This window comes from Chiloscyllium plagiosum, unplaced genomic scaffold, assembly GCF_037043375.1.
Source record: "Chiloscyllium plagiosum isolate Xiang-an unplaced genomic scaffold, Cpla_swu_hap1 HiC_scaffold_234, whole genome shotgun sequence".
NCBI lineage: Eukaryota > Metazoa > Chordata > Chondrichthyes > Orectolobiformes > Hemiscylliidae > Chiloscyllium > Chiloscyllium plagiosum.
In genome coordinates, this window is record NW_028270373.1 from 10,100 (window position 1) to 21,559 (window position 11,460).

Here is an 11,460-nt window from a genome sequence, read left to right on the forward strand (position 1 = left end):
TAAAGTCCTACATAGAAGGTTAATGAGCAAAATTAGGGTGCATGGTATTGGGGGCAACGTACTAACTTGGATTGAAAGTTGGTTGACTGATAGGAAACAAAGAGTAGTGATAAACGGCTCCATTTTGGAATGGCAGGCAGTGACCAGTGGGGTCCCGCAGGGATCAGTGCTGGGACCGCAGCTTTTTACAATATATATTAATGATATAGAAGATGGTATTAGTAATAACATTAGCAAATTTGCTGATGATACTAAGCTGGGTGGCAGGGTGAAATGTGAGGAGGATGTTAGGAGATTACAGGTGACCTGAACAGGTGAGGTGAGTGGTCAGATGCATGGCAGATGCAGTTTAATGTGGATAAATATATGGTTATCCACTTTGGTGGCAAGAACAGGAAGGCATATTAGTACTTAAATGGAATCAATTTAGGTAAAGGGGCAGTTCAAAGAGATCTGGGTGTTCTTGTACACCAGTCAATGAAGGTAAGCATGCGGGTACAGCAGGTAGTGAAGAAGGCTAATAGCATGCAGGCCTTCAGAACAAGAGGGATTGAGTATAGAAGCAAAGAGGCCCCACAACCTGAGCCGCCTCCGAAATTTTAATTTTGTTTCGTTTAGGGAGGTGAAGAGAAAGGCCCTGTATCGACTGCTGCTGCACACCATCCACCTCTTCTCCCTCATCCACCGTCCGGACACGCCTTGGCGTGCCCATTTGCCACCGGGCGGTGGGGATCCCCAGTGGAGGGCTCTCTACGCGGGAGTCCTCCCCCTTTCTCTCGGGGATCTGGGGTGGAGGGTGCTGCACGCAGCAGTCCCCTGCAACCGCAGGTTGCGGTGGTTCACGGACTCCCAGCCCAACTGCTTGTTCTGTGGCGCTGTGGAGTCTGTGGACCACGTCTATATTGGGTGTGGGCGTTTGCACTCCCTTTTTGATTTTCTTAAAAACCTCCTCCTCTGTTTTTGGCTGCACTTCAGTCCCACGCTCCTGATCTTTGGGCACTCGGTACGGAGGAAGGAGGGCAAGTCTGAAGATCTCCTCGTGGGTCTGCTCCTGGGCCTGGATAAACTGGCCATCAACAGGTCCAGGCAGCGGGCCGTGGAGGGGGCCGTTAGGGCCGACTGCCTGCCCCTCTTCCGCGGTTACGTTAGAGCCCGGGTGTCCTTGGAGAAGGAGCACGGGTGTCCACCAACACCCTGGAGTTGTTCAGGGAGAGGTGGGCGCCGCAGGGAGTGGAGTGCATCATTTCTCCCTCCAATTCTATTTTGATTTAGTCCCGACCCTCCCCTTCACTGTTTTGATCATACAGCACTGTCCTTTGATGTGAAGGGCAGTGTTTGTCACTGGCCACTCGGGTGTTTTCCTATCTTCCTGGTGGTGGAAATTGAATAAAGATTCGTGCACCTTGTGTCTTTCACTGTGTCTCACACCTGCACACACACACCATGGGTGCTGGGGATAAAATAAGCACTACCGCACTTAGGTGGTAGTGTGGGGGTTAAAATTAAAAAAAAAGTAAAAAAAAGAAAAAAAGAAGAAAAAAAAGAAGAAAGAAAAAAAAGAAAAAATAGAAGCAAAGAGGCCCCACAACCTGAGCCGCCTCCGAAATTTTAATTTTGTTTCGTTTAGGGAGGTGAAGAGAAAGGCCCTGTATCGACTGCTGCTGTACACCATCCACCTCTTCTCCCTCATCCACCGTCCGGACACGCCTTGGCGTGCCCATTTGCCACCGGGCGGTGGGGATCCCCAGTGGAGGGCTCTCTACGCGGGAGTCCTCCCCCTTTCTCTCGGGGATCTGGGGTGGAGGGTGCTGCACGCAGCAGTCCCCTGCAACCGCAGGTTGCGGTGGTTCACGGACTCCAGCCCAACTGCTTGTTCTGTGGCGCTGTGGAGTCCGTGGACCACGTGTATATTGGGTGTGGGCGTTTGCACTCCCTTTTTGATTTTCTTAAAAACCTTCTCCTCTGTTTTTAGCTGCACTTCAGTCCCACGCTCCTGATCTTTGGGCACCCGGTACGGAGGAAGGAGGGCAGGTCTGAAGACCTCCTCGTAGGTCTGCTCCTGGGCCTGGCCAAACTGGCCATCAACAGGTCCAGGCAGCGGGCCGTGGAGGGGGTCGTTAGCACTGACTGCCTGCCCCTCTTCCGCGGTTACGTTAGGGCCTGGGTGTCCTTGGAGAAGGAGCACGCGGTGTCCACCAACACCCTGGAGTTGTTCAGGGAGAGGTGGGCGCCGCAGGGAGTGGAGTGCATCATTTCTCCCTCCAACTCTGTTTTGATTTAGTCCCTACCCTTCCCGTCACTGTTTTTGATCACACAGCACTGTCCCTTGATGTGAAGGGCAGTGTTTGTCACTGGCCACTCGGGTGTTTTCCTATCTTCCTGGTGGTGGAATTTGAATAAAGATTCGTGCACCTTGTGTCTCTCACTGTGTCTCCCACCTGCACACACACATCATGGGTGCTGGGGTTAAAATAAGCACTACCGCACTTAGGTGGTAGTGTCGGGGTTAAAAAGAGGAAAATAAATAAATAAATAAATAAATAGGAGTGTCAGGGGTTCTGCTCACTTTAGCACTCTGCGCTAACTGGGTCAGTGTCAAAAGAAAAAAAAGAAAAAAAAAAAGAAGCAAAGAGGCCCCACAACCTGAGCCGCCTCCGAAATTTTAATTTTGTTTCGTTTAGGGAGGTGAAAAGGAGAGCCATGTATAGACTGCTGCTGCACACCGTCCACCTCTTCTCCCTCATTCACCGTCCAGACACGCCTTGGCGTGCCCATTTGCCACCGGGCGGTGGGGATCCCCAGTGGAGGGCTCTCTATGCGGGAGTCCTCCCCCTTTCTCTCGGGGATCTGGGGTGGAGGGTGCTGCACGCAGCAGTCCCCTGCAACCGCAGATTGCGGTGGTTCACGGACTCCCAGCCCAACTGCTTGTTCTGTGGCGCTGTGGAGTCCGTGGACCACGTGTATATTGGGTGTGGGCATTTGCACTCCCTTTTTGATTTCCTTGAAAACCTTCTCCTCTGTTTTTGGCTGCACTTCAGTCCCACGCTCCTGATCTTTGGGAACCCGGTACGGAGGAGGGAGGGCAGGTCTGAAGACCTCCTCGTGGGTCTGCTCCTGGGCCTGGCCAAACTGGCCATCAACAGGTCCAGGCAGCGGGCCGTGGAGGGGGTCGTTAAGGCCGACTGCCTGCCCCTCTTCCACGGTTACGTTAGAGCCCGGGTGTCCTTGGAGAAGGAGCACGCGGTGTCCACCAACACCCTGGAGTTGTTCAGGGAGAGGTGGGCACCGCAGGGAGTGGAGTGCATCATTTCTCCCTCCAATTCTATTTTGATTTAGTACCTACCCTCCCCTTCACTGTTTTGATCACACAGCACTGCCCTCTGATGTGAAGGGCAGTGTTTGTCACTGGCCACCCGGGTGTTTTCCTATCTTCCTGGTGGTGGAAATTGAATAAAGATTGGTGCACTTTGTGTCTTCCACTGTGTCTCACACCTGCACACACACACCATGGGTGCTGGGGATAAAATAAGCACTACCGCACTTAGGTGGTAGTGTCGGGGGGAAAAAAAATAAACAGGAGATAAAAGAAAAAAAAACAAAAAACAGGAGTGTTCACTGGCCAACCGAAAAAAAAGAGAAAAAAATAGAAGCAAAGAGGTGCTTCTGCAGATGTACAGGGCCCTGGTGAGACCACACCTGGAGTACTGTGTGCAGTTCTGGTCTCCAAATTTGAGGAAAGACATTCGGGCTATTGAGGGAGTGCTGCGTAGGTTCACGAGGTCAATTCCTGGAATGGCGGGACTACCTTACACTGAAAGACTGGAGCGACTGGGCTTGTATACCCTTGAGTTTAGAAGACTGAGAGGTGATATGATTGAGACATATAAGATTATGAAAGGATTGGACACTCTGGAGGCAGGAAATATGTTTCCGCTGATGGGTGAGTGCTGAACCAGAGGACACAGCTTAAAAATACGGGGTAGACCATTTAGGACAGAGATGAGGAGAAACTTCTTCACCCAGAGAGTGGTGGCTGTGTGGAATGCTCTGCCCCAGAGGGCAGTGGAGGCCCAGTCTCTGGATTCATTTAAGAAAGAATTGGATAGAGCTCTCAAGGATAGTGGAATCAAGGGTTATGGAGATAAGGCAGGAACAGGATACTGATTAAAGATGATCAGCCATGATCATATTGAATGGTGGTGCAGGCTCGAAGGGCAGAATGGCCTACTACTGCACCTATTGCCTATTGCTCCCAGTAAGGGCAAAACATCTTTGAAAGCTGCTCTGAAAGTGCTCTGACTCTTCTGCTTTCAGCAAAGCTGATGAGAGTTATAAAGCATGGAAACAGACCCTTCGGCCCAGCTTGTCATGCCAACCAAATATCCGAAATTAACCTCGTCGCATTTGGCCCATATCCCTCTAAATCCTTCCTATTCATGTACCTATCCAGATGCCTTTTAAATGTTGTCATTATCTGGTAGTTTGTTACACACTTGCACCATACTCTGCATGAAAACCTTGCCGGTCACGTCCCTTTTAAATCATTCCCCTCTCACCTCAAACATATGCCCTCTAGTTTTAGACTCCCCTACCCTGGGAAAAAGTGCTTGGGTATTTACCCTATCCATGCCCCTCATAAACATCTATAAGATCACCCCCATAGCCTCCAATTCTCCAGGGAAAATATCCCTGGCCTCTTCAGCCTCTCACTGTAGGTCACAAGCATGGCAACAGCCTTGTAAATCTTCTCCAACCACTTCCAAAGTTTCACAACCTCTTTGCTATAGCAGGGAGACCAGAACTGAACACATTATTCCAAAAGTGGCCGAAACAATGTCTTATACAGTTGCAAAATGCAACACCTCTCATTTCTCTAAATTATCTCCATCTGCCACTCCTTGGCCCATTGGCCCACCTGAACAATTCTAATTTATAATGAACTCTCATTCCTCTCTTATTCCCTAGAAGCTGAAAATCTCCATCCCACATACTCTCTTTCCATTTGCCAAACCTAATCTCTGTTGTACCTCATCCTGAAGGTTCTGCTTCATGCTGACTAACAGGCCCACACTCAGGAGAGATCTAATTAAAACACACAGAATACTGAATGGCCTGGACACAGTGGACGTTGGGAAGATGTTTCCGTTGGTAGGAGAGACTTGGACCCGAGGACACAGCCTCAGAGTAAAGAGAAGGCCTTTTAGAACATAGATAAACACAACCTCTTCAGCCAGATAGTGGTGAATCTATGGAATTCATTGCCACAGAAGGTTGCAGAGCCTAGGTCACTGAGTATATTTAAGACTGAGACACATGTTCTTGAGTACCAAGGGAATTGAGGATTATGGAGAGAAAGCAAGAGGATGGGATTGAGAAACCTATGAGTCACAATTGAATGGTATGAGCAGACTTGATGGGCTGAATGGCCTACTTTCTGCTCCTATGTCTTATAGTCTTTTGCTGTCCTGGACACAGTAAGAGAAGTGGGAACAGAAGTCGGCCATTTGGTCTTTGGAGCCTGCACCAGCATTGAACAGATCATAGCTGGATATGAATCTAACTACATCTAAGTGGATAGGCTGGGACTTTTTCACTGGAGCACAGCAGGTTGCGAGGTGACCATATAGAGGTTTATAAAATCATGAAAGATATAGATGAAGTGAACGGTGGGTCTTCTTTCTCTGGGGTGGTTTCAAGATTGGGGAGCAAAATTTGACGGTGAGTGGAGAAAGATTTTAAAAAGACATGAGGGGCACCAGTTTTAAAAAAAAAACACAGAGCGCGGTTTGTGTGTGGAATAAATGTCCAGAGGAAGGATGCAGGAAACGTAACAATGTTTCAAAGAAATTTGGACAAGTACATGAATAGGAAATGTTTGGAGGGATATGGGCCAAACACAGGCAGCTGGGACTAATTTAGATTGAGAACATCGTCAGGATGGACTAGTTGGACTGAAACTGTTCTAAAACCATTTCCTTGCCTTCCCCCATAAACATCCACTTCTTTGTTGTTCAAAATCAGACGAACTCAGCCTTGAATACATTCAATGACCCCCTAACTGCAGGAAGACATCCCTACTTCTGACCTCAATTCGTCTTGATAACATAGCACTTGCCTTGCTGATTGCTTGCTGCACCTGTCTGACAACTGGTACTGACTGGTGTGGAATGACGCTGAGCCCCCTTTGTACATTCACACATCATTCCTAATGAAGGGCTCATGCCCAAAACATCAACTCTCCTACTCCTTGGATGCTGCCTGACCTGCTGTGCTTTTCCAGTGCCACACTTTTCGACTCTGATCTCCAGCATCTGCAATCCTCACTTGCTCCACATCCCAATACATCACCATTTAAACAATACACCTCCTTTCTGCTTTTTTTTTCACAGCAGAAGCTATAATTTTACATTGTGGTACTGCATTTGTCATGTGTTTGCCAATTGTGAACTTCTCTACATCGGGGAGACTTGGGGAACAGTTCACCGAGCATCGTACCTGGGCCCGCAGAGGCTGACTGGACCTCCCGGTCACCAGCCATTTTAATTCCCCTTCCCACTCCCTTTCTGACATAACCATCTTTGGCCTCCTCCCTTTCCACAACGACTCAAACTGCAAATTGGAGGAACAACATCCCATCTTCCGCCCGGGCTGCATAGAGTTGGGAGGACTCAACATTGGGGAACTCAATTTCAAATAAGCTCCCTATCTTTCTAGCTCCTCCTCCTCCCTGCCACCTTCCTCTCATTGATGGGGGCTCTAGGGTGGGGCTTGGAAGAACAGAAATAGAATGGACGGAGGCTGGGGAGAATAGAGAGAGAATGGACGGGGGCTGGGTGGAGCTGTGGAGAACAGAGAGAGAGAGAATGGACAGGGGAGCAGAGGGTGAGGGAGAGGAGAAGGACTTGGGGGGGAGAGAAAGGCCTGCGGGGCTGAGTGTGGGGGACCCAGAGAATGGGGGGGAAGGGTCTGAGAGGGAGAATGTGGGAGTAGAGTGTTGGGGGGGGGGCAGAAGAGAGAATGGTGTGGGGTGCAGAATGTGAGGGGAGAATGGACGGGGACAGAGGGTGGGTGGAGAGAGAGAATGAGTGGCAAGGAGAGGGTGGGGGCAGTGGAAGAATGGACAGCAGAGAATTGGTGGAGAGAGAGAATAGACAGGGAACAGAGAGAGATGGAGAGTGGAGGGTGAGGGGAGAGAGAGAGGATGGATGGGTGGGCAGAGGGTGGGGAGAGGGAAATGGACATGGGGCACTGTGGGTGGCAGGGTGGGAATGGACAGGAGGCGCTGTGGATGGACAGGGGTGCTGAGGGTGGTGGGGAACAGAGAAGAGGTGCTGTGGGTAGCAAGAAAGGAATAAGTGACCTCAAGGACAATTTTTTTTATGCAGAGGGTGGTGTGTGTGTGTGTGGAACAAGCTGCCAGGGAAGTGGTGGAGATGGGTACAATTACAATATTTAAAAGGCAACTGGGAGGGATATGGGCCAAAGGCTGGAACTTGGGACTGGGTCAGCTTGGGACATCTCGTCAGCATGGATGAGTTGAACCAAAGGATCTGTTTCCGTGCAGTGTGTCTCTAGATGTCTATAACTCTGTGATTGAAACCAGACCTTTTTACTGATAATCTTCCTGCTTGACTTTTGTAGCGCACCCAGTTTCAGGAGATTTGTGGTGGGTACAAGTGGCACATGTCTCCTATCATGGGAATTCTGGAAAATATAAAGGGGCTGTTAAAAGTACTTCAACTTTGGGAACACTGGGTCTTGTGGAAGCAGGGCATTTGACAAACCTTTTCAGAGAAATATTCTCCAACTGGTGGACTATAGACAGTTTTCCCACGGAATATTACACAGATATTAAGAATGTTACCTTCTGTAAAACATTTTCCTGAAAAATGCAGAAGAATTCAACTTGCTAACGTGAAACAAATGTTGGAGAGAATGGAAACTGCCAAGATCAAAAGGCTGATGAATGTCAACATTTATCAGATTGTTTCGAGAACAGAAAAACCTGCACTGGAGACACCCTGAAGAGGGTTGTCTCATACCTATTCCTTCAATTAGCTTTATATGTCTTAATTGTTAAGTCATACCTAGCACATGGAAAGATGGCTATGATTTGTGGAGGTCAGTCATCTCGACTTCAGGACAACTCTGCAGGAGTTCATAGGCCGAACCATCTTCATCAATGACCTTCCTCCATCATAAGTTCAGAAGTGGAGATGTCGCAATAATTGCAGATGTTCAGCAATATAAACAACTCCCCACAAACTGAAGCAGTTCAGTTTGAAATGCTACAAGGTCTTAACCATATCCAATGGGCTGATGAGTGGCAAGTAACATGAATGCCATGCAAATGTCACAGAATGACTCATCCCCAAAAGAGATAATCTGACCACTGACCTGTGATATCAACAATGTTACTGTCACTAAATACCCCACGATCAACATCCTTGGGGTTTAACCATTGAACAGAAACTCAGCTAGATGAACCATATATACACAGTGGCTACAAGAGCAGGTCAGAGGCCAGAAATATTGTAGTGAGTAACTCACCTCCTGACTCTCCAAAACCTGTTCCAACTTCTGCATGCCACAAGTCAGCAGTGTAATGGAATACTCCCCACTAGCTTGGATGGGGTTGCAGCTTCAACTGTATTTGAAACGCTTCATACTATCCAGGTCAATGTTGCCTGCTTGATTGGTACCATATCCACTGTTCAGAAGCAGTAGTGTGTAGTACCTACAAGATGCACTGCAAAAATTTACCAAAGCACCTTACAAATTGCCTTTCAAACTAACAACCACTTCCATCTGGACGGACCAGGAAAACATACCTGGGAACACAACCTCTTGCAAGTACCCCTCCAAGCCACTCACCATCTTCACTTGGAAATGTTTCTTCAGTGTCACTGGTCCAAATCCTGGAATTCCTTCCCTCAAGATGCTGTGGGTCACCGTACAGGGTTTGGACTGCAACGGTTCAAGAAGGCAGCTCACCACCACATTCTCAAGGAGAACCAAATGCTGGCCAGCCAGTGACGCCCATTTACCAGAAGTAGATTTTAATAAATTATTGAAACAGTGTTGGAATCTGCAAACTAAAGAAAATCAACGTTAAGAAGGATCAGATGGAGTGCATTGATTCGATGCTTATTTTAGAGCAGATAAAAAGCGATTATACTGACACTGAATTGGAACTAGAGTTTAGAGTTAAACACCTGTAGTGTTCCACTCAATGTATAAATCTAAAATCGATGAATGATTTACCCCTGACGTGTACTTCATTAAGGAGGAGAAAGTGAGGACTGCAGATGCTGGAGATCAGAGCTGAAAATGTGTTGCTGGAAAAGCGCAGCAGGTCAGGCAGCATCGAAGGAGCAGGAGAATCGACGTTTCGGGTATGAGCCCTTCTTCATTAACTTCATGAACAGGTGAATAGGACAGTTAAGAGGGCATATGGGATACTGGATTTCACGACATTAATGGCACCTTCAGTTCCCACGATCCCATGCAATCTAGAAACCTCTCTATAGGGCCCTGGCTGTGCGCATGCGTGCGGTGAGGCAAAGTTACTGAGTGCGAGAGAGAAATGGCGCCGGCGGCTGAAGGAACAGGAACAGAAACCGCTGGAAAAGCTGAGCAGATCCGGCAGCTCGTGTCGGGAGAAATCGAGGAGGCGTTTCGGGTCCGGTGATCCTTCTTCAGAACAGGACCAGGTTTCAGGAACATCCCGGGGAGAGGAGACAGTGAGACAGGGTAGGATTGGGAACCGCGGGAGGAGGGAGACTGGGGAGTTTATAAACTCCGAGGGCGAGGCCTGAGGCCGTGAAAAAAGCCTCCCCAGGCCCACTTCACCACCGAAGGAGCTCTCGTGTTGCCCGGGCAACAGGGCGCCATCTTTGTAAGGATAAGGCGCATGTTGACTTGGGGCGGGGAGCGCGGGCGGCCATCTTGGTGAGGGCACCATCTGCTGTCATTTCCGGGAGAGAAGTGACAGTTGGTGTCATTCAACTAGAATTTCCTCATTTCACTCTGAGAGACCTGGCCCTGAGCTTGGTCTGTGTGGCCTTAAAACAGGAAAAAGGGAGTGGGGGAGAGAGAGAGAGACATCTAGAATGACACGAAGGCGGACTGTGAATTTGAGGTGAATGAATCTGATCATTTGTGGCGCTGGAACAGAAACTGGGTACTTCCAAGATCGCAGTGACCAGGAGAGCATTGATGTGTTGATGTTATTTTCAGTTTGTAGACAGGAGAAAAGAGAATGCCAGGAGTGGAGGAAAGACATGATGAAGATGGATTTGAAATTCAATGCAGGAGGAGGGATAACTTGAGCCAGCACCCAGACCATATCCCTCCGAACCCTTCCTGTTCACATACCCATCCAGATGCCTTTTAAATGTTGCAATTGCACTACCCTTCTCCACTTCCTCCAGCAGCTCATTCCATACACTTACCACTCTCTGCATGAAAAAATTGCCGCTTACATCTCCTTTAAATCTTTCCCCTCGCACCCTAAACCAATGTTCTAGAGTTATCAACTACCCCCATCCAGCAAGAAGACTTTGTCTATTTATTCTATCCGTGCATCTCATCATTTTATAAACCTTTATAAGGTCACCCCTCAGCGTCCGACTCTCCACGGAAAACCGCCAGCATGTTTAACTTCTCCCTATAGCTCAAATCTCTCAACCCTGGCACCATCTTTGTAAATCTTTTCTGAATCCTTTCAAGGTTCATACATCCTTCTGATAGGAAGGAGACCAGAATTGCATACAATATTCCAAAAGTGATCTAACCAATGTCCTGTACAGCTGCAACATGACCTCCCAACTCCTGTACTCAATACTCTGACCGATGAAGGCAAGCATACCAAACACCTTCTTCACTATCCTATCTATCTATGACTCTACTTTCAAGGAGCGATGAACCTGCACTCCAAGGTCACTTTGTTCAGTAACACTCCATAGGACCTTACCATTAAACAGTTCTGCTAAGATCAGCCCAAGATTTTCCAATTGCATGACCTCAGACCATAGTTTGGGGTGTGGGTTACCAGCACAAGGATTTGTAAACTTTTAATCCCATCAGTTTCCCCAACACCACTTCCCCACAACTGCTCATTTCCTTCAGTTCTGCTCTCATTGGACCATGTGTTCCCCAACATGGGATGTTACCTGTGTTTTGATAGAAGCAACATATGTGGTTAATTGGTCTGCCATCTCTTTGTTCCACATGAGAACTTTGCCTGTTCTCATTGTTATTGTTTTCTCTAATTTTATTTTCCTCTTCACATACCCCATTTTCCCCTTTTGACCAATCCTTTTGTTGAAACCTGAACTGCTCCCAGTCTTCAGATCTGCTACTTTATTTTGAGCCAATTTGTACGCCACTCCTTTGGATCTAGTCCTATCCATCATGTCCCTTGTTAGCCGTGGCTGTGTCACCTTCTGTGTTTTATTT